The sequence below is a fragment of the Catharus ustulatus genome, chromosome 8 (assembly GCF_009819885.2).
Source record: "Catharus ustulatus isolate bCatUst1 chromosome 8, bCatUst1.pri.v2, whole genome shotgun sequence".
In the NCBI taxonomy this organism is placed as follows: domain Eukaryota; kingdom Metazoa; phylum Chordata; class Aves; order Passeriformes; family Turdidae; genus Catharus; species Catharus ustulatus.
The window spans coordinates 3,400,321-3,420,826 of NC_046228.1; the positions used below are offsets into that span (position 1 = coordinate 3,400,321).

At 49.4% G+C, this 20,506-nt stretch overlaps 1 protein-coding gene across 3 annotated transcripts in view; it reads left to right on the forward strand.

Moving 5' to 3' along the window:
• The first annotated feature begins 6,278 nt into the window (after nucleotides 1-6,278).
• FAM53B (family with sequence similarity 53 member B) overlaps nucleotides 6,279-20,506 on the forward strand; it is a 43,978-nt gene continuing 29,750 nt past the window's right edge. The window contains exons 1-2 of one of the 3 annotated variants that reach the window (XM_033065818.1): nucleotides 6,279-6,353; nucleotides 17,025-17,213. The gene's annotated coding sequence lies outside the window, so the exon portion shown is untranslated. The remainder of the gene's footprint in view (nucleotides 6,354-17,024; nucleotides 17,214-20,506) is intronic. The other 2 variants (XM_033065819.1, XM_033065820.1) reach the window with 2 other exon arrangements.

Sequence of the window (20,506 nt, forward strand, 5' to 3'; positions counted from 1 at the left end):
TTCCACTCCTATTGTTTTGCTATCTGAAAACTGTCTGTGATTTCACTGTCAAATATGAGGTTTGTGGGCAGTAAAATCAGCATCTTGCATGGATCCCAGAGGTGGCTGAGCCCCAGAGGTGGCTGAGCCCACAGGCTGTTCCTGCAGGACAGAGTTTAGGCTGGATGATGCTGTGGAGCTGGCAAACCTCCCTGGGGTGGTTTTGCATAGAACGTGGGCAGAACAGAAAGGGTTTGTGTTCCCTGGTTCATTGACAGCATGCTGAGGGATGAAATTCTCTCAGGACTGACCTTTTATTCCTGGAAGATTGAGGATGGCTTTTAGTGCCTAAGCCCAAACAAAGCACCTCCAGCAACATCTGTGCTTGGCACAGCTCAAACCTCACTCCTGGTGCCTCCAATTGCCAAGAAAACTTTAGGGATTCTCTTTTGAGGCATTTACTGGGAGAGACCATTGAATTCATTGCAGGGTTTGTGCTACTGAAAGAGCTTGGAGCATTTTACACTGGAATTTTATGAGGCTTATCACAGAACTGAACTGTCAGGATGAAATATCTGAGAGAGGTGAACAAGCAATATTAATGAAATAATTATTGATTTGAAATGTCTGTTCTAGGAGAGTTTCTACACATGGGACTCTGCTAGAGTGTGAGGTAAATGGATTCTCAAGACAGAAAGCTTTTGCCCTTTCACCATCACAGTACCTTCTTGAAATAAGTACTCCTATAATCATTTTTATAGGGATTAAAAAGTGAGAAATGCCAGACATGAATATCATGGCACAACTGAGTGAACACAGACAATTCAGAGGGAAGGATAATGTTTCCTTACTCCTTGACTTCCCTTTTGGTGACCAGCTCATTACCTGCAAGAGAGGCATGTTCATTTGATGGTCCTTAAGGAGCAGGAGTAATCATAGAATCCCAGAAAGATTTGGGTCGGAATGGACTTTTAAAACCATCTCATTCCAATCCCCTACCATGGGCAGGGACATCTTCCACTAAACCAATTTACTCCAAACCCTCCCCAGCCTGGCCTGCAGTGCTGTCCATGGGCTGTTTTTTCTAAAGTTTGATTTTTCTTTTTTGAAAACTTAGAAGATATGAAATTAATACTCTGTTCTTGAAAATCAGTATAATTTAGGGGTGTAACATGAAGAATTTCTGGGAGCTACAACTGTTTTTTGGGAGCTGTTGGGTTACATCAGACCAGCAGAATTATGGCAGCTGTTTTTCCAGATAGGGCCAGCAGAGATGCAGCATGTGATTACAGGCTCTCTGTCCCATTGGGAGAATATTCCTGCAAATCATTATTGAGGGCATCGTTGCAAAGCTCATTATTGAGTCTGTAATAGCTGTTTGTATTATGGGCTCACCTTGAATTCAAACCCACTGTTGCAGCACCATTTCTGAAGTCTGGGAATAGCCAGCTGCCTTGATTGTATCATAGGATTTGAGGTATTTAACACCTATAACAAAGAGATCCAGGGTTGGGTTGGTTTTTGGGTTTTTTGGTTTTTTTTACTTTGTGCTTTTCTGACCAGCATTAAAAAGGAACTTTCAGATATTTGGTTTTTAAAGCTGGAGCTGCTGTTTACCTCAGAGCTCATTATACCTGGGTGAAGAAGTGCATGTCCCACACAGATCTCAGGTGTGATTCTCTGGAGAGCAAACAATGTTCTCTCATACAATTTGGATCAAAATTATTTCAGTTCTGCACTGAAATCTGTGACCCCAAAGAGTCAAATGAATGGGCAGATGAGGGGATGAACTGAAATCCCTCACTTAGAACTGGTTTGTACCCAGGACACAGCAAACAGATACCTGCAAAGTGACAAAGCTGAGCTGTCACAGCCTCTGTGGAGTTATTTTTATGTAAGGATGAGTTCTTGAATAGCTTTTCTGGTGCATTAGGCACAGCATGCTTCTCTTCATCACTGACAGTTGCTTCCATGTATTTCTACATTCCAGGAATGCACTGGCAGCACTGCAGCCATTGTGAGGGAAATCTGCCTGTGCATATACTCTGCTATGTCTGTTCTGCTCTGAGCCAGGGTGCCTGGTATAAGACTGCCAAATTTTATGTTATTTCATACCAGACAAAATCTTTAAGTGTGGTATTTAGCAAGATACAGCAAAATTTCCAGTGTTTTGGCACTAGGATTGCTTCCCTGATCTTGGCATGCCGAGAGGTGGAGAACATGGCTTGCTGCAGCAATAACTGCTTTATTTTATAGGCCCTCCAAGCATTTTAATGTATGGATTCATCTCCTGTAAAATACGTGGAGAACACAAAGAAAATAATTGGGCCAGGGCTTTGCAAAGCCATAAGGAGATCTGCCTTTGAATTCCTGTTGCTTGCTGCGTTTTCTGGGATCAGGGGAGGGGGAGGCTGCCCTGCACAGCGTTACCTGCTCTGGCTGAATGGGTGGTGCATGCTTCTATCCCATGCTTTGGCTGCAAGTAGATTGAGCATGACCTAACCCTTGTGGTAGAAGCTAAATTGAGGAGCAATTAACGGCTACCAAGGGCTTTCAGTGAAAGGGGATGAGGTGTTATTGCCTCCAGACAAAGGAGGAAAAGGAACGCTGGCGTGTTTTGTTTTACACAAATAAGGGAAAAGCCAACCTGTGGCTTAATTTCCATTTGTTAGGTAACAGTATAGCTTGAAACGAGCCCATTTCTGTGTTACTGAAAATTAAACTGAGTGCTGTCAGGCAAACCAGCTGCTGCCAGGTAACACATAAATTCTGGGTAATCACAAGTGCACGAGTCTGTGCTGGAGAACCAGAGCTAATAGAGCCCAGTGAGGGAGCAGACACAAACCTCAGCACAGTCACTGCAGCTGCCAGGAATGCCTGGGCAGTGTCATGTGTCAGGTAAGGGTGAGGAGAGTGTGTGTATATCAAGAAATTTTAGCTGTTCATAGGGCTGAGAGCTGAAATTCAAGCAGAAGGATCTTTCACCCCAATTTTCAGTAGTAATTAGCCTCACAGGCAGCAGCCATGGATAGGGTGATGCTTTGGGCCATGTCTGCAGCTGCCTCTGGCTTTGTGAATGATGGACAAATAACTCTGGGCTTATCTCAAACCAATTCAGACCCAAATGTGGCTGACAAAGTGATAAGAACACTCAGGCAAGAGAAAGGCTCACATGTGTATTTCATGGCCTATTTGTTTTATCCATCAATGTTTCCATTGCTCCCAGCCTAGGGCACCCAGATCAGGTGGCACACCCTCTGCCAAGGCAAGGAAGGAGGCAGCAAACACAAAACTTGTATGTGTGCAGCAAATGTGACATAAAAAAGGGAATTTTAAGTTTGATGGAAATCCCATCGTATGCCAATCAGAACTACACTCCTCATCTCAACCCTCTGTTTAGGGCATCTGTGATTCAGGTGCTTTCTGACACAGAGCACATTGATCATATTACTGAAATATGTTCATTCCCTGGGCATGAAATACTTGTTAAAAATACTTCTTGCTGTTAGTAGGATTTTGTGAATTTGAGGATTTCCCCTGAAACTGGAGGGTGGCTCTGAAGCTGGTCTCCATTTTTTGTTCCTGGATACCTTTTGTGGAGCCATGAACCTGTGAGCACAGCTGGGTGAGTGGACATCAGCCTGTGGCAGGGACACTCTGACCCCCTGGCTTTGGGGGAGCCCCTTACCTGTGTTCTTTGCCTGGCAGGAGAAGCAGAAGGATAATAAATAACTGGGATGGCTCAGGTGCTCGGAAGGACAGTGCAGAGTCCTTGTGAAAGGGACAAACTTCTGAAATTATTGGTAACCTTGGTGCATATGACTTGAATAACAACAAACTGGAGCAGACAGCAAAGCATTGGAAAGGCTGCATGGAAAGAAGGCTGTAACTGCAGCCAGATCCTGTGTACTGGAAGTGAAGGAAATGCTGTCTGTCCACAGGGCTTAGAACTGCTGCATCAACATGTCTGAATGACTTGGACCCCAGAATCACTTCAGAAGGACTGTGGGGATCATTAGATTTTTTCCTATCCACAGTTTCCATCCCCATCAGGAAGGCTCCCAGTGGGTAGCAAAGACACTGACATCTGAGACAAAAACACAAATTAAATCAGCTCACAAATGAACTGAATGAATTTTCTGTTCATGAAGACTAAACTCTCTTGGCCAGTTCTTTAAAGCTTGAAAGTTATTTCTTTTTTCCCCCCCTTCTGACAAAGGGAAAAAGCACTGTCCAGAACAAAGGCCTATGGGCAGCCAGTTACTTGAACAACATTACTGAAAATGCTGTCTGTGGAAAAGAGGTTTGTGCCTCAGCAACAGGCTTTCACACGTGCTGGGAATTCTCCACAGCCAGCTCATCTGTTGGGAAGCACAGAGGATGAGGCAGAAAATGCTGGGTTTGGAGTGAGCTGCAGAAGCAGACAGAAAACAACTTTCTGCTTGAGTCTTGGAGCCCAAGGCTGCCATGGGAATGGATTCAATTACGCTCTGAGCTTTATTGCTGAAATATTCCACTGGGAAACCATAAAAAAACATTTTCAGACTTGATTCCCAAAGTTCTGGAAAAGGAGTTAGCAAATGTTTTATTGCTACCAGTCTCAACACGTGATAAGAAAAGCAAATACTGAGTGGGATGGAGGAACATGATGCAAAAGCCCCTTCACATCATCAAACCCTTCTCCCTGTTCATCACCCACTCAGACTGACCACTCCTGCTTAATTTTATGTGTACTGAGCACACAGCCACTTCTGTTGAGATCAGCCCTCGCTGTTGGTGGGAGCTGCTCCCTTGTTAAGTATCCATCAGCTACTTCTGTTTGATTCCCTTTTACTTCTTTATGGCATTAAATACTAACTGATAAGTCTTCCTCGACAGTAATTTGTTGTCCTGGGCTGTGCAGCAGGGCAGGACAGCAGGAACACTGCTGAGTTCACAGCTCTTGCCATTCATGCCCTCACTTGTCCCTTACTTGTCCCTACACGCCATCCCCAGCACCGTGCCCGGCCATCCAGCTGGGTGGATGAAATTCAGCCCCAGATTCATTCCTGATGGCATCTGTGTTGTCTGCTCACATGTGTTTAAGATTAATGTTTGGGCTGTGCTTTGTAATGAGTCCTAAATCTTCCTTTTAGCTGTCATGTAGTTTCCTTGTTCGCTCGTTACGCTCGGAGCCCGCGTGCTGTGCGCGGTGCAGCCTGGTGGGTGGATGGAAAATGTCACTGAGAGCTCGGTGCTGCTAAAGGCCATTCCCACGTGAGGCCCAGCAGATGTACTCAGTGCTGGGGAGGGCTCACAGCCCTTCCTAAACTTCAAGGGAACTGAAGAGGAACTTGGGATGAGGGACTGGGGCTGACAGGACAAGGGGGAACAGCTTCAAACTGACAGAAGGAAGGGCTGGATGAGATATTGGGAAGGAATTGTTTCCTGTGAGGGTGGTGAGGCTCTGGCACAGGATTAGATGAGATTTTGGGAAGGAATTGTTCCCTGTGACGGTGGTGAGGCCCTGGCATAGGGTGCTCCTGGATCCCTGAAGTGTCCAAGGCCAGGTTGGACATTGGGCTTTGGAGCACCCTGGGACAGTGGAAGGTGTCCCTGCCCGTGGCAGGGGTGTGGAACTACATCATCTTTAAAGGTCCTTTCCAACCCAAACCAGCCAATGATTCTATGAAAAACTGGGAAAAATGAAGGAGCAGAATTTTTATTCACTGGTGGGTGCAGGGGCGCATGGTGTCCATCTGTGATGTGCCAGAACTCCAGCGCTATTTCTTGCGGGGACCCTTCAATGAATGCTGGTTGAGTGCAGCTCTCCCGCTCCTCCCGGGCCGGCCGTGCCACCAGGAGTCACTCTCGGCCTCGGAACGGGCGCGGAGCCCCCGAGCCGCGCCCGCAGCATCCCGGGCAGCGCGGCCGTGTGCGGGCGGAGCAGCGCTGCCTGCGCAGCCCCGGCTCCCCGCCGGGCACAGCCCCAACCCCCCTTTCTTAGCATTTTTGGGCTTGTCCCCCACATACACGCGCTCTTTCAGGCGATGTTTAACCCTTGGATGCCCATTCGGGGCGGCAGGCCAGGCTGTCCCCCGCCTCCCCTCGCAGCGAGCGCTCCGGTGCGCGGCTCCCCGGGGCGGGCGCTCCGCAGGTGCGGGCCGGGCTCTGCCGGCGCTGGCTCCGCTCAGGAAGTGACAAGCACATTTCCTCCTCCTCCTCCTCCTCCTCCTCCTCCTTCTCCTCCTCCTCCTCCTCCTCCTCCTCCTCGCTCCCTCCCTCCGCCCGCCCCGCCCGCAGCACGGCGGCGGCGGCGGCAGCGGAGCGCGGTCGGAGCGGCGCGCACAGCCGGCCCGGCCGGGCCGCTCCGCCGCCACCGCGGGAAGCGCTCGGTAAGCGATGCCCGGAGCGCAGCGAGGCCGTGCCGCCCCGCGGGGTGCCGGGGGGGAGCGGACAAAGGGCGGCGGTGCCCCCTGCCCGGCGATGGGGCGGCTCGGAGGGGATGGGGTAGGAGGGTGGTACCCCCCTCCGCCGCCGCATCCCGGCGCAGCGGGATGGGGATGTCCGCCTTTGTGCCGTCGGGTCTCAGCCCGCCCCGGGGTGAGCGGGGGGCACCGCGGAGGAGCCGCCCGGGCGGGCGTGGAGCGGTGGGATGTGTGTGATGTGTGTCCGGAGCGGCTGGGGGTGCGGGATGCTGTGCGGGGATGGGCGGCTCTCCGGAGTTTGGTCCTCACCCGCTCCGAGTCCTCTGCCTTCGCCACTGGAATTATTTCCTGCCAAAGGATCAACACGTGCTTTCCTTTCTCCGGGCCGGGAGTGCTGCTGCAGGGGGCTGGAGCTCGGGCTGCACAACTCCCCGGGTTCGGGGTCTCACAGCCCGGGAGCCTGGCTGAGCATCCCCGCAGAGATGCTCTCCACTCCCCCCGGGCCAGCGCACCCTCCCCACCGTGCCGTGCTCGGATGTCGCTGCTGGCACGTGTGAGGTGGCTCGGGGCAGCAGAGAGGTGTCCCCAGCCCCCGGCTCTGCTGCCATGGGACACGGCAGCGCCTCGCTGTGCGGAGTGCCTGGCAGTGGGGCTGTCCTAGAAAGCCTGTAAGTCTTGTTTCTCCATCCAGTGACGTCAGGTTGATCAGGCTCTAAGGTACGTGAAGGTTTCATGTATAGCTGCACGCAGAGATTTCACGGGTAAGGGGCTTGTCCTCGATAATTTTAATTTCCTTGACGCGCAGAGAGTTCGCACCAGCCCTGTCACTGAGCTGTGCCGCTGCCTCTCGGTGCCGTGCGGTCTCCACAGACGCTGGTGTACCTTGGCAGCTCACCCCCTCCTTAGGAAATCCTCTGGAGTGAAAAGTAAGCGTAATTTGTTATGAAATAGGCTGATAGACGAAACTTCAGTTGGCGATTGAAACCAGATGTGCATATTTTCCTTTTGAATCCTCAAGCAATACTAAAAGTCTGTTTTGACAGATTAGAAACTACTTGCGAATTGCAGAGGTAGCAGCGTTTTGGGATAATCCAGTAAAAACACGGAGGGCTGTGAGCATCTCTGCCCAGTGTCGGGTATCTCCGAGCACAGGAGATGCTGCTGCCATCACAAAGCCCAGATTCTCTTGGCCTGCCTCTGCCCTGGGCAGAAATATTTACCAGGGCTTGGCTGAGGGCTGAAAAAAGAAATAAAGAAACCCCAAAACAGTGTAGATAATGTTTCTAGAGAAAATATTTGGGGTGGGTCATGAAACAGATTAATTAAAGTCATAGTAAAAAACCTGAATTTCAGAGCAGTTTGCTCTGTCCTTGCCTCTCGTGGCTCAGCATGGGTTTGAAGTGAGCTGATTTATTTCTTCATTTTCAGAAGTCCCGTGGAGCCTGAGGATGCTTGTGGTGGTGGGTGTGTCACACCCAGCTCTGGCACTCAGAGCTCGGGGGAGCAGGATTAGGGCTGGAGGCACTACTGGGAGAAAGCACTCAGCCTCCTTGCTTCCAAAAGTGGGGAGGAAAAAAACCCAGCCAAAACAACCTGCCGTGGAATTTCTTCCTTGTCTCCACTTCAGAGCAGGGAAGGACGCCCTGCCAAGCAGAGCCACGTGGAGCACGGCCACGCGTGCCGGAGGTTTTGCTGCTGGATCCCTGGCTCCAGACTTTCTCACTTCCAGTTTCAACCCAGAGGAGGGAGGAGGGAAACTTCTGCGACTTCCAGCTCTGTGCAGGGCCGAGGTGTCCAGGAACCACAGTGGTTATAGAAAGCAGATGGCCTTTTGCTGTAAATGCAAAACTTTGCATAGGAAATCTGTGCAAATCACTTCAGTGGATAATTGATTTGTGTGAGTGAGATCCAGATTTTTGTATATGGAGATCAAGCAGACTGTGGGACAGAGCCAGCACCAGTGTAGCTTCATTTTCAGTTGTGGATACCTGCATAAATAAATACATGTGCATAAATATGCACACATGCAAATAGGCAAACATATACCAATAAAATCCCCAAATCTGCTTTGGTTAATTATATGCAATAATTTTTTTGTAGCAGTAGCAGCAAAGGCTTGTTTCACTTTCAGCAAAAGTATAGGCAAAGCAAGACACACAACTTTTTGCCAAAATGCCTGGATTTGTGTGCAGAACTGACACCATGGGCTGTGTCCTGATGGGTGGGGAGAGGAATGAGCTTTATCCCACTTGTCTATTTATTATTGCTGGTTGATTTCTGATGTCTCAAATGGCAGCTCTGTGGTTTGAGACTCTTCTTCCTTTTTTTCTTTATTTCTTATAATGCCACACAGAATTTTTCTTTTATGTGTCAGGATGGAGGTGCTTTGCACTTGCCTGGTAAAATCACAGATGGGAAAGAGGACACCCCAAGCTGAAAGGCTGATTTTGGTTTTGTTCCCTTCCCCCTGCCGTGTCACGTGGTTTGTCAAATGATGTTGCTGGGAAATTGTCCTAATGAACATTAATCTGTGGCAGGGCAGACTTTGGACCCAGGGGCTGGGACAGGGAGAGGTGCCAGGGATGCTCACTGCTCTTTGGAGAGCTCAGCCTGGCAGGGTCGAGTCTCCTTCCCACATCCCAGGGGAGGGAGAGGGCAGGCAGAGCCTTGTGTCAGACTGGCACTCACCAAAACTCTCCTAGAGTGAAAATACCTTCAGAAAGACAACTTTTATCCCCATGGCTGTAGGGGACCAGGGCAGGAGAGGAGCTGAGATGTTGCTCCTCTGCAGCTCCTCGAGCAAACTCTTCCTGGCTGTTTTCTGCTCCTTTCTCTCCCAAAACAGGAGGAGGAGGAAGAGGAAGCAAGCCTGCTGACTCGGGGAAACAGAACTAAAAAAAAAAATAAGCAGGTCTGCCGAGCAGCAGAGGGCTGTGAGTGCTGTGGGTCTCACTGGTGGGAGCCACAGTTCCCATTGCAGGGGTCCCTGTGGGGCTGGGCAAAAATATCACCAAAACAACAGGCTGCTCCTCAGAGAGCTAAATATAAACTAATCAGGCCAAGAGGAGGGAATTTTCCACCATGCTGCTCCTCTGCCAGCCTGCCTGGTCATGAAATCTATGGGCTGTTCCCCTGGAGAAAATCCTGTCCCCAGTCCCCAGCATGGCATGGGATGAGTGCCACCACTTTCTTTAGGGATGAGACCTTCTGTAAATTCCTTGGAAGCGGTCAAACCTGAGCCCTGGAGCTCTGGTTGTGCCCACAGGTCTCCCTGCAAGCAGTGGCCGTGATGTAATTGTGAAAAAGGAATTCTCCAAGGTCACACTCTGCACCCACAGCTGCAGCCTGGCTGCTCCCAGCGTTTCTGCAGAGCAGCAATGCAGAACATGGCTCTGCTACAGGGAGCTGGAGGGAGCACATCCATGGGCTGTTTTGTTTTTCCAAACTTTTCTGAGTTGGCTGCCTTCAGAAAGACAAAAATTCCCAAGCAAGAGCCTGTTTCTGAAACCTCACTGGGATGGTGCATCTCAGTACAGGCTGTGTGGGTCTTCAGTCATCAACACGTGGGGTGGGGATTGAAAATTAAAAAGTGTGGTGGTGCAGGCAGTTTCCAGGTAGAATTTCTCCTGGCTTCAGGTGGTTTATCCATGAGTTTTGTAGCCTGTGGTGTTGGATATGTGTGATATTGCATGTTGTGGATCTGACATGTGCTATGTAAGATAAATAAGATTTGGTGTGTTAGAAGTTTCTTTGAAATGCAGGGAGGAGTAAACTGCATTAGACTGACCTGGAGGAGCAGCACCCAACCCTGTGTGAGGCATGGCTGCTCCCAGCACTGCATGCTCTGGGTCCCTGCATGGATGGATGGGAAGTACCAGGCCAGTTTGGCTCAGTAATCACTTAATTTGGGTAATATTTTAAGAACTGGTTGAGTGAGTGCAAAAAAATCTGTTCTGGTGCATTGAGTTTCTGTACCTCCCCCCCAAAAGTGTACCCAAGGGAGACTTGGTCATGGTTTTTGCTTTTAGAGGATTAAATATAGCAGCATCATTGGTGTCACTCCTCTGTAGTCCATTTGAAGCATCCCTTGGGCTACATCATTCCCTATATTTGTGGCTCCTGGCCATAGCTTTTGCTTTCAGCAGCCAGGGCTCGGGGCTGGCTGTGCGGTAGGTACGGGACCGTGGTGAAAGAGGAGTTTGACTTTTTGTGCTTACAAATCCTTAAGTCTCCTAGGGTTTGTAAAAAATGGGATCTGGCAAGCTTTGATCCAGCAGCTGGAAAGCCTGCTCTCCCTCTCTCTGCTCAAAACCAGCCCCTGAAAGGAAGGACAGGAGCCCTTTGGATGGCTGAGGAGAAGCAGGGCTTGGGGAGCTGGTGGTGCACGAGGATGTGGCTGCTGGGGTGCTTTGCTCTCAGCAACTGCTCTGGACTCACCCCTCATCCTGCTCCTAAAGCCAAGGGGATAAGTTAGTGTGTTACTTCTTTGCATTTTAGATTTTTTTTGTCCTTTACCCTATGGTGACTCTTGCAGTAACCCCAGACACGCCCAAGTTGTACAAGTGCCATCCTCACTATTCTGCACCAATGGGAAATGTTAATTGTAAGGAAAAGGAATTAATGCAGACAACTGGCCTTCTCTTGTTAGGACAGCACAGTTAGTGCAGGTGGAGCTGGCCATTTCTCATTTTTAGTGATGTGGCAGTCACAATAACTGTAATTTTTGTGTTTCTGTGCTTGCCTTAACCTTACTGACAGCAGCCTTCTGGTGTGCTGGGCAAGAGTTCTCAATGCTATGAAATTACTTAAAGTATATATATTATTATCCCTGTTACCAACCCTGTCTTTTTTTGTTCCAGCTGGTACAAATGAATATTGTATAATATTTTTGAAAGGACAAGTTTTAATATTATGAACCAGGTGCCAAAAGCTATAATTGTGTACCAAAGCTGAGAAGTCATTATAATTATAAAGATACAGAAAGCATTCAAAATATCCATTTTTGGGTTTGTAGACTCGCTTGTTAACTCAGAAAAACAGAAAAAAAAGGAGAGCCTCGAAGAGCTGTGGCTGCCCCTGATCTCTGGAAGTGTTCAAGGCCAGGTTGGACAGGGCTTGGAGGAACCTGGTGTGGTGGAATGTGTCCCTGCCTGTGGTAGGGGTGGAATGAGATGCTCTTTAAGGTCCCTTCCAGTCCAGGCCATTCTGTGATTATTGGATTATTAGCTGTGTTTTGCAGTGCAATGGATGGTACTTCTCAGAGTGAAAACTTTGTGGTTAATGAAGATGTACATTGCCAAAGTGTAAATGTTTCATTTAGAAACTCTCACCCACATTTTCGGCTGTGCATGGTTTGTGTTGTTGGTAGAAATTACTTTTCCTATGGAGGTTTCAGATGCACATATTTGAAACTTAATTGAAAAGTTCCAGCTCTGTGGGGTGATGGGTTGTGCTGTCAATGCCCTCCCTGTGCCTGTCTTGTGAACCCCATGATACACCATAAAGGTGGCAGCTTCCAGAGGAGCTGGACAAGAGGCAGGCCAGCCTGTGGATTCTTGCACATCCCTCCCTGGGACATGGGGGCTGCTGGGCACAGGGCAACAGCTCACTTGGGGTGTAGGGTTAGTGATTTTCTGAGTTCATTCTTGCTAGAGCATGGACTCAGTGATCTTAAAGGTCCTTTCCAACCTAATGATTCTATGATTCAGTATTTTTTAGAAAGGCAGAGATAAAGCTGTGGGCCTGTCTGAGAGCCCTGTGGTGTTGTAGTTTATTGCAATGATTATTGTCTCTGCTGTTCAGGAAAAAATTGCACTTTGCCCTGGCTCTGGATCTGCATAGCTCCAGCTTCCTGGCGTGCTGGGAGGTGTCCCAGTGCTGGTCTGCTCCCTCCAAGGGACCTGCTCAGCTTCTCCTGCCCTCTCTGAGCTGGCCAGGTCATCCCCAGCAGTTACCACTCCTCATTCTTGTACTGTACCTGAGTCTTGAAGCCCCCCATGTACTCCTGGAGTCCCCTCCAGACCTTGGCCAGAGGTGGGAGGAGGCTCCAGGTGCCCACAGAGGGTGTGGATTGCAGAGCACAGAGGCTGTCCCATCCCTTTTCCTCCTGGATACACCAAATTTACCCAGCCTGTGGACATATCCCTGCATGCCTGGGTAATCTACTGCACCATGCAGGAGCCTGGCACATGCTCTTGCCTTTGAGGTGAGTGGTTTTTGAGCAATTTAGTTTTTTAGGGTGTATCTTAACATCTCTGTAACCAACTGTGCTGGTTGCTTCTCTCTGTTCTGCATTACCACACTGCTCTCTGTGTTTAGCACTTTGCTGGTCTCGAGTCACTTACAGAGCACTGGTTTTCCTGTTTCCTCCCTGATTACTGCCAGAAATACTGCATGGCATAGGGTGGCAGTGTAGTTTCTGCTGCAGCCAGTGTCACCAGTTCCTTGCAGGTCTGTTTGAGGTGTGCCAGTGAAGTGTTTTCAGCAGCTGTCATCCACCCCTGTGCAGGTGTGTTCTACCAGCGCTCCCTTTCACCTGCACAAGGACTGCAGGGAGGGGAGAGCTCTTTCCTTGGGGTGTAACTGTGATTCCTGACTCCCTGACCTTGCACTGGAACCAGAGCCTTGCTGGTCTCACCCACATCATTCACCAGGCTGGCTTGTGCTGTCCTCAGGGACTGTCAGTGGTGATGGCTCACAAGACTTTTGGGCACAATCTTGTAAAATCAAAGGTGTAAATTTATTTGGAGCTGTTGTTAAAGAAGGATCTATATTTAGTACCTGCTGTTTAATATCATCCCAGGTTACTCCTGACAAATGTGGCTGTGTCATTTTCCTTTCTGCTCAGGACAGTTTATGTTGTTTATATTGGCTATTTCTTCCTTTTCTGCATCCTGACTAATATTTCCACCATTCTTTCTGTTGTCAGTGCCACTTCTTATTGTCCTTAATATCTATAAAAACCCCTGTATCTTGTTTTCTAACAGAACCTGCTGTTTAATCACAGTCTCATTTATTTTAGGGACTTGATAATGGTTTACAAATTCCAGGATTCATTAATCCCTTTGCTCATTAGGGTTGCAAGCTGATACATGTTTTTTCCATGTGATGAAGGTGGACCTTTTTGCTGCCCTATTTGTCCTGGGCAATCATTCATGTTTGTGCACTGACAGAATCCCTGGCGTGGTTCCCTTCCTGGCAGCTTTGGAGCTGGGATGGGATGCAGCATTTAGGTCAGTTCTCCTCGGGATGCTGTTTCAGGAGTGGGCTTTGTGCTTCACACCACGCTGCTGCTGGGGCCAACCCATCTGTCCTTTGGGCTTCCCTTTTCTGTGGCACAGGGGAATCTGTTTCTCTCCTGATTTTCAGCTGTGGCATGAGAGAAACAGGGGTATATGGAAACTATCCAGAGATGGAGACCTATGGGGTGGAAAATGCAGATTTTTAATTTCTTTTCCCCCTTTATTACTGCTTATTCACGCTGTCATAAATGAGCTGGAGGACTGCAGGGCAGGACTGTGTTCCTGCCAGCCCAAATAAAACCAGGGCTGTTTGCATTTCCACTTAGTTTTTTTTTTTAATTTTCCTCACCTCTGAGACAGGCTGCAAAATCTGGGGTTTTATAGCTGCTAAGCTACAGTGGAGCTCATCCTGCCTTACTCCATGGGAATCAGGGCATCCCTGGGGACAAAGCATCCCAATTCTGGGAAAGTTGTCCTCTGTGGGTGTTACTTCTTCAGCTGGGCCATCCCCTGGTGGGGTACCTTGCCTTGGAACAGCTCCAGCATGGGAAGCATCTCACTGCTGGCCCTCAGGGATGCCCTGATGGAGCCAAACCTGCCGAAGGTTTGGGCTCTACGTGCTGCTGACACCTCGCAGGAGCCCGGAGAGTGTTACAGCAACAGATTCCGCATTATTCCAGCCTTGCAAGCGTCTCCCTGCAATATTAAAAACAGCAGCTAAAAGCCAAGTGCAAACTCTCCATGAATGACTCTGTGGAAATGCTGTCGGGCACGTTTCAGTGCTGCTTTGGCTTTGATTTGGGCGGGTAAACACGGTGAGTGGGTGTTTGCTTTGACTTTTCTCTCGCAGCAAAAGACTTCCTTTGAGGGAAGGCGAAGCCTCCTGTGCTGTTCCCCATCACAGCATCAGCCCAGCCTGCCTGTGGCTGGGTGCTGGCAGTGCCTTTTCTGCATGCCTGGCAGTGGGAACCCCCCGGTTTGGTCAGGATCAGGGATACCCCTGCCCAGGGCTCTGCTCACGGGTGTCAATAACCCTGGCACAGCCTGGTTTCTCCATCTGGATGCAGCACAGTTGGGATGATGCTGCAGGATGACACCCTTGGCTGTTGTAGGCATCTCCTCCTGCTTGTTCTGCTTCCCAAAATCACCTCCAGAGATCACCTTTGCCACATGGTGGATGCTCGCTGGGGGAGGCAGGATGGGTGCAGCCCGTCCTTTCCTTGCCTTGCTACACCAAGAAGAGCTCCCCTCTGCTCATCACATTCCCCCATCAAACCCAGCTCCTTGGCAGCCCCTGCACGTAGGAACCATCTTCTGGTAACAGATTGTTGTGTATTTAATGAACCCGAGGAAAACAAGGAACGCCAAGGCTGCGGGGCGACGCGCGTTTGCTGTTCCGTCTGCCAAACTCGCGCTAATTCAGACAACTCACAGATGTTTGGCTGCTCCTTCGTTAAAGAGATTTATGGAAGGTGCAGGGCTCGGAAATTTGCAGAGACACGGAGGTGGCAGTGTGGGCAAAGGTTTCCTGGCCCCAGAGCTCCTTCCCTCCCTCCACTGTGCCTTCCCCTTGCTGGTGTTGATGGCAACGGATGGACAAACAGCAGCAAAAGTGCCTTTTGGTCTCTAGGAGGATTAACAAAGGCTCCAGGTTCATCTTTCAGGAGCCCAGGAGCACTTTCAAAGCCACTTCTCAGCTGAGGAATGAACCCCCAGAGCCTGCCCAAGAGCCAAAGTACTTTGGTGCAGTGCAAACAGTGTGGGGTGTGCAGGTGACAGCAGGCACCTGTGTCACCCTTTGTGGGCACAGACACCAAAAGCATCTGAAATTCTTTTAGTACTTCCTGCTGAGTTCAGGGAGGTAATTTCAATTTTTAGAAGGTTCTAAGTGATCATTTTGCTGGGCTTCATGTGAGGCTTCTGCAATCTTAAAGTATTTATCTGTAAAGGGGAGGTGGTGGAAGATAATGTGGAGTCTGGCAGTTGATCCATACATCCATCCAGTATTTTCCTGCTTTAAATCCAGGCATGTCCGTAAGGGCTGTCAACCTCTACCTGTTCTCCATCTCAGCCTTGCAGAAGGGAGAAATCTGACTTGAAAGCAGCATCCAAATTGGCTCTGACAGCGATGATGGTGTTGTGGGTCTTGGCAAGTGTTCCCCAATTACACAGTGAGATGTCCCAGACCCTGCTCCTGCTTCATCTGGGTGGACTTTTAGTGGTCGGTGCTGCAGAGCTGAACTTGCTTTGCATCTCCAGTATTTGCTTCTCACAGGGACCCTGAGAGCAAGGAAACCTGGGCTGGCTGAGAATTCCCCTAAATGAAGGTGGGGAGGCCCTGGCAGAAGTTGACCAGAGAAGCTGTGGCTGCCCCTTGGATCCTTGGAAGTGCCCAAGGCAAGGATGGATGGGGCTTGGAGCCACCTGGACACATGGAAGGTGTCCCTGCCCATGGCAGGGGTTTGCAATGAGATGAGATTTAAGGTCCCTTCCAACCCAAACCATTCAGTGATTCTAGCCCTGAGAGCATTACTGTGTGTCTGTAGACAGATGGAGGCTGTTTCATATAGGCAGGTACTCTGAGGGGTTCATGTGCTGTTTGAAGTTGTTTATGCTTGAGAAGTGAGTCAGTAAAAGCAGTGTGGTGGGGCCATTTACTGTCTTCAGCTCAGACATCCCAGGCTGTATATGGGAAAAGAATATAAGGAAGAGACAAGAATTGTTTTTTTGTGTTTGTTTACTAGAGCAGCATGCTCTGAGCGGTGATTAAAAGTAAACCCAGACCCTGCTGCCTTGTTCAGCATCCCTAGCTGTTGAGATTAAGCAGCCAAAGCAATTCTCAATTCAGCAATTCCTCAGTTTTTGGGAGTGTGGCCAACACTCACAGTGTCTCCCAGACCACTGCAAATTCTTGTAATAAATCTCACAACTGGGGCGGCGGGGGAAACCCACAGAAAGGTGAGATGGTTTGTTGGACCAGCAGGCTGGGCTGCTGCTGCTGCTTCAGCTGCTCTTCTCCAGAGACAACCCTTGGTCCAATACTTCCATGGAAATACTGCTCAAAGGTAGCAGCAGTCCCCTAATGAGTGGAATAGGAACAATTGCAGGTTTGCTCAAAGGACACGTGTAATTTCTGCTATCACTGGGACTGTAGGCTCTGTCTGCCCACACTTCCAGGGATGGGGCAGCCACAGCTTCTCTGGGTAACCTGTGCCAGGGCCTCACCACCCTCACAGGGAAGAATTTTCTCCTGATATCTAATCCAAACCTACTCTCTTTCAGTTTGAAGCCATTCCCCCTTGTCCTGCTGCTTCCCACGGCTCCTCGCTTGCACCTCTCTCTCTCTCTGGTCGCTGTTTTGCGATGACTAATTTTGCTTTCTTCTTTTCCTTTTCAGTTGCCAGGGAGGAAAAGGCAAAGTCACTGCCAGCACCATTTCCTTCGAGCTAAAGATGTTGAGACAAAGCACCTCTGCCCCTGCCCTGTCCTTTCAGTCCTTCTGCTGCTGGTGTGTACAGGACTCATTCCCCTGCCACTCCTACTCCCTAAGAGCACGGGGGCAATAAACCTTTTACTCAAGTAGATGGTGTGTAATTTTCCTTAATTCCTCTTATTCCTAATTTTTGTGAGAGCTTGCCTGCAGCTGAGGCTCAACCCAAGCATGTAGATCTGGGTATGAGCTTGGATTTCAGGCTCTCCCTGGAGCTGGGGGTGTTTGGGTGTGTGGTTTGGGGTTTGGAGTGCAGGGGACCCTCTGCCTTCCCAGGCTGAGAAGGCACATAGAGCAGGGGATGGGAAATAAGAGTTTTATTTGCTTTGTAGTTAATTTCTGGTTGTGGGCAGGACCCTGGTATGTCTGTTGTAGTGAGGGTTAATCTCAGGCTCTGTTGCATGAGGCCATCTGTGGTGGCTGCACGTGGCATTTTTGGTTCCTAATGTGTTCCCATGGGATGGGAGCTGTCATGGGAGACCTCGAGCTCCTTCTGGCTAGGGATTTACTAGGTGGCTGCAGATGTTGGCTCCATCCAGGCTGTCCTGCACTGGCAGGACAGTGAGTTCTGGGCTGTGCTGGGGAGAAGCTGTGCTCCTGTGTGAAGCTGTTGGTCAGAAGCACTGAGGTGATTTGTTTGGTTCTTGAAGCTGTGCAGACCTGTGGAGCCATGCTCACCTCACACACTGCTTCCCCCTTTGCTGTGTTGCATGCAGGCAAGTCCTTTACTTACTGATCAGTGCTGAAAGTGTCTTTGTCTTGTTAGCCCTGGAGAAGTCTAGTCTGGATGCAGGCAGGAGGCAGAGGAACACATTTCCTTATTCCTTTTCTTTGACTGGTAGTCTCTGAGTACTTGGAGCATGGGGCAGCAGAAGTTTTTGCCAGGCTGGACTTGGGCAGGAGTGGAACACTGTGAGAGCCATGGTGTCCTGGATGGTGTTTGCCCTTCCAGCAGCTGGGACAGACCCTGTGGAGCAGCAGGAGCTGCCTGCAGGCTCTGGGTGAGGTGAGCAGGGCTGCAGCCTTTCTCCTCCCCAGGCTGGGCATCCTGGGGCAGCTCTTTGCTCTTGACAGAGTCCCAGGGGACAATCCTGAAGCAGCTGCCTCCGTAGAAATTTTGTCCTTTGAAAGTCATGTGCACTGACTCATGATGCTGTTTGCTCAGGACTAGTCCATGGGGCATTTTCAGAGTGTAAAGATTTCATCTCGGGCCCTGAATGGCATCTTTCACATTTATTGGAGGTTTTCAGCCCATAAATAAACTCAATATTCTCTAATGGCATAGACTAGTGCTCAAGCAAGGGGAACAAACTGCCCAGAGCTGAGCCTACTCAGCCCTGTTGCAGAAGACAAATTATTGCCTGAGTGAGGAAATAAACCCAGACTTAGCTACATGCAGATGATAGACTTCATGGATTTTTTCCAAATTCATAACACAATGAATCAAAAAAGTGAAGATGGACTCCTTGGCATTGTCCAAAGCCCTGGGGGTGAGACAGGCTGTGCAATGAGGAGATTCAGTGCAGCCCCACATCACTTCTATGAAGTGGAAGGATGGGGAGAGAGCCATGATTTTTATTTTGGGTGAATATTGCCATGTCATGCTTGCAGAAAGCCTTAAACCCCACAATTTTCAATTACAGTCACCAGTTTTGGCTATTTCCCCAAATTCTTTGTAGCCCCCTGTAGGGTTTGGGAGGGGATGACCAGCTGTGCTGTGCCTGGTCCTCACAGTGGTCTGACTGCTGGAGAAATCAAAATGTGCATAGGGGAGGGAATTTCTGTCTCACTGGTGAAGTGGGATGGTGGTGAAGCCCTAGAATCATGCTCAGAGCTTGGCCCAGAGGGATTAGATTTGGTTCTTCAGACATGTGGGTCTAACCTGCAGTGAATAAACTCCAGAAACTGCAGAAGCTCCTTGCTCAGCCATTTTCATCAAGCACAGCACAGGGAATGGTGCTGGGCTGGGGTAGGGAGTGGGGTCCTGCTTGGGTCATGGCTTCTTCACTTTGATCAGCATTAAACATTCAGCAGGGGCAGGTGATTTATATTCTGAGAGAATTCTCACTGTTCTGCTTGTGAGGTGCATCAGTATGCAAAATACAGCTCCAGCTCCTCATTCCTGTGTGCCCTTTCTGCTGTAAATAGGTTTTATGTCAGTGTGTGTGTCTGGAGATGGATTATTGAGCTGGACAGGGGTTTCATGTTTTCTGTGCAGAGCCTGGTCATCCCACAGCAAGTGGAAATCTTTGTGATGCTGGTCCTCAGTCGTTTTCACAGGGAGTATTTCTGGGGTCAGACCATGGAATCATGAGGTTGGTAAGGTTGGAAAACACCTCTAAGATTATGGAGTCCAACTGTTTCCCCAGCACAGGCAAGGCCACCACTAACCCATGTCCCCAAGTGCCACAGCAGGGCTTTTAAATCCCTGTAGGGATGGGGACTCCAGGCTTGGTTACCCTTTCTGTGAGGAAGTTTTTCATCATTTGCATGGGGATGTGATTCTGGTCACTGTTTATGCTCCCTCCAGCCATGGCAGAGCACCTGGCAGACAGTTTGCTGAATCTTGATGTCTTTTCCATGTGGCAGGTGAGCAGGGCATGGCTGTGAGTGGTGCTTGGAGCCTGCTGTGCTAACACCAGTCATGTGTGAGACCTCCTTGCAGGGAAGGGCTGTTTATTCCCCCTGAGCAGCTCTAAGGCTGTGCTTGTGCAGCCTTGTTTGTTCCCCAGAGTTTACCTTTCAAGCCTGTGGATGAGAGTTGGATCATTTCACTTCATTTTTTTCCAAGCCCAACACTCCATAGCTGTGGTTCTGTCTGGAAAGCAGCTCTGAGAGAAACCTCTTCCCACCTCTACCACTGCAAAGATCATGAAGTTTCTGCTTGGTCTGTGTTTTGAACCATGTGGAAACCAGGGTTTGCTAAAATTTGGGGATTTCTGTGCACTGTAGTTTCTCAGGGGCTTTTCATACAGCTCAGGAGATTGTGTCAGTCCCAGCAGCCATGGCTCGAGTCTAAACTTAACCTTGACATCATGATGAAGATAGTTCCCTTATCTGATTGCAAATGAGGAAATACATTTCTTAAAGTAATTAATGGTCCCTGCAGAATATCTTTTTATTAGCATGTGTGTGTGTGAAAGAGTCCAGTCTATAAATACACAGTGGTTTCCTCCCCAGCATCAATAGGGTCCATCCTGGCTCTGCAGTTTGTGTCCCCTGGCACTTGTTTGCATGGAGAGGATGTGACAGGGCAGGACCGTGCGTCAGGAGCCCAGAGAGGCAGGATGGGGAGCCAGAGATCACGTTTCACTGGGAAGTTTCCCTTTTCATTGCAGTTTCTCCATGGGGATGGTTCCAAAACCCAAGCAAGCAGTGGTTTAAAATTG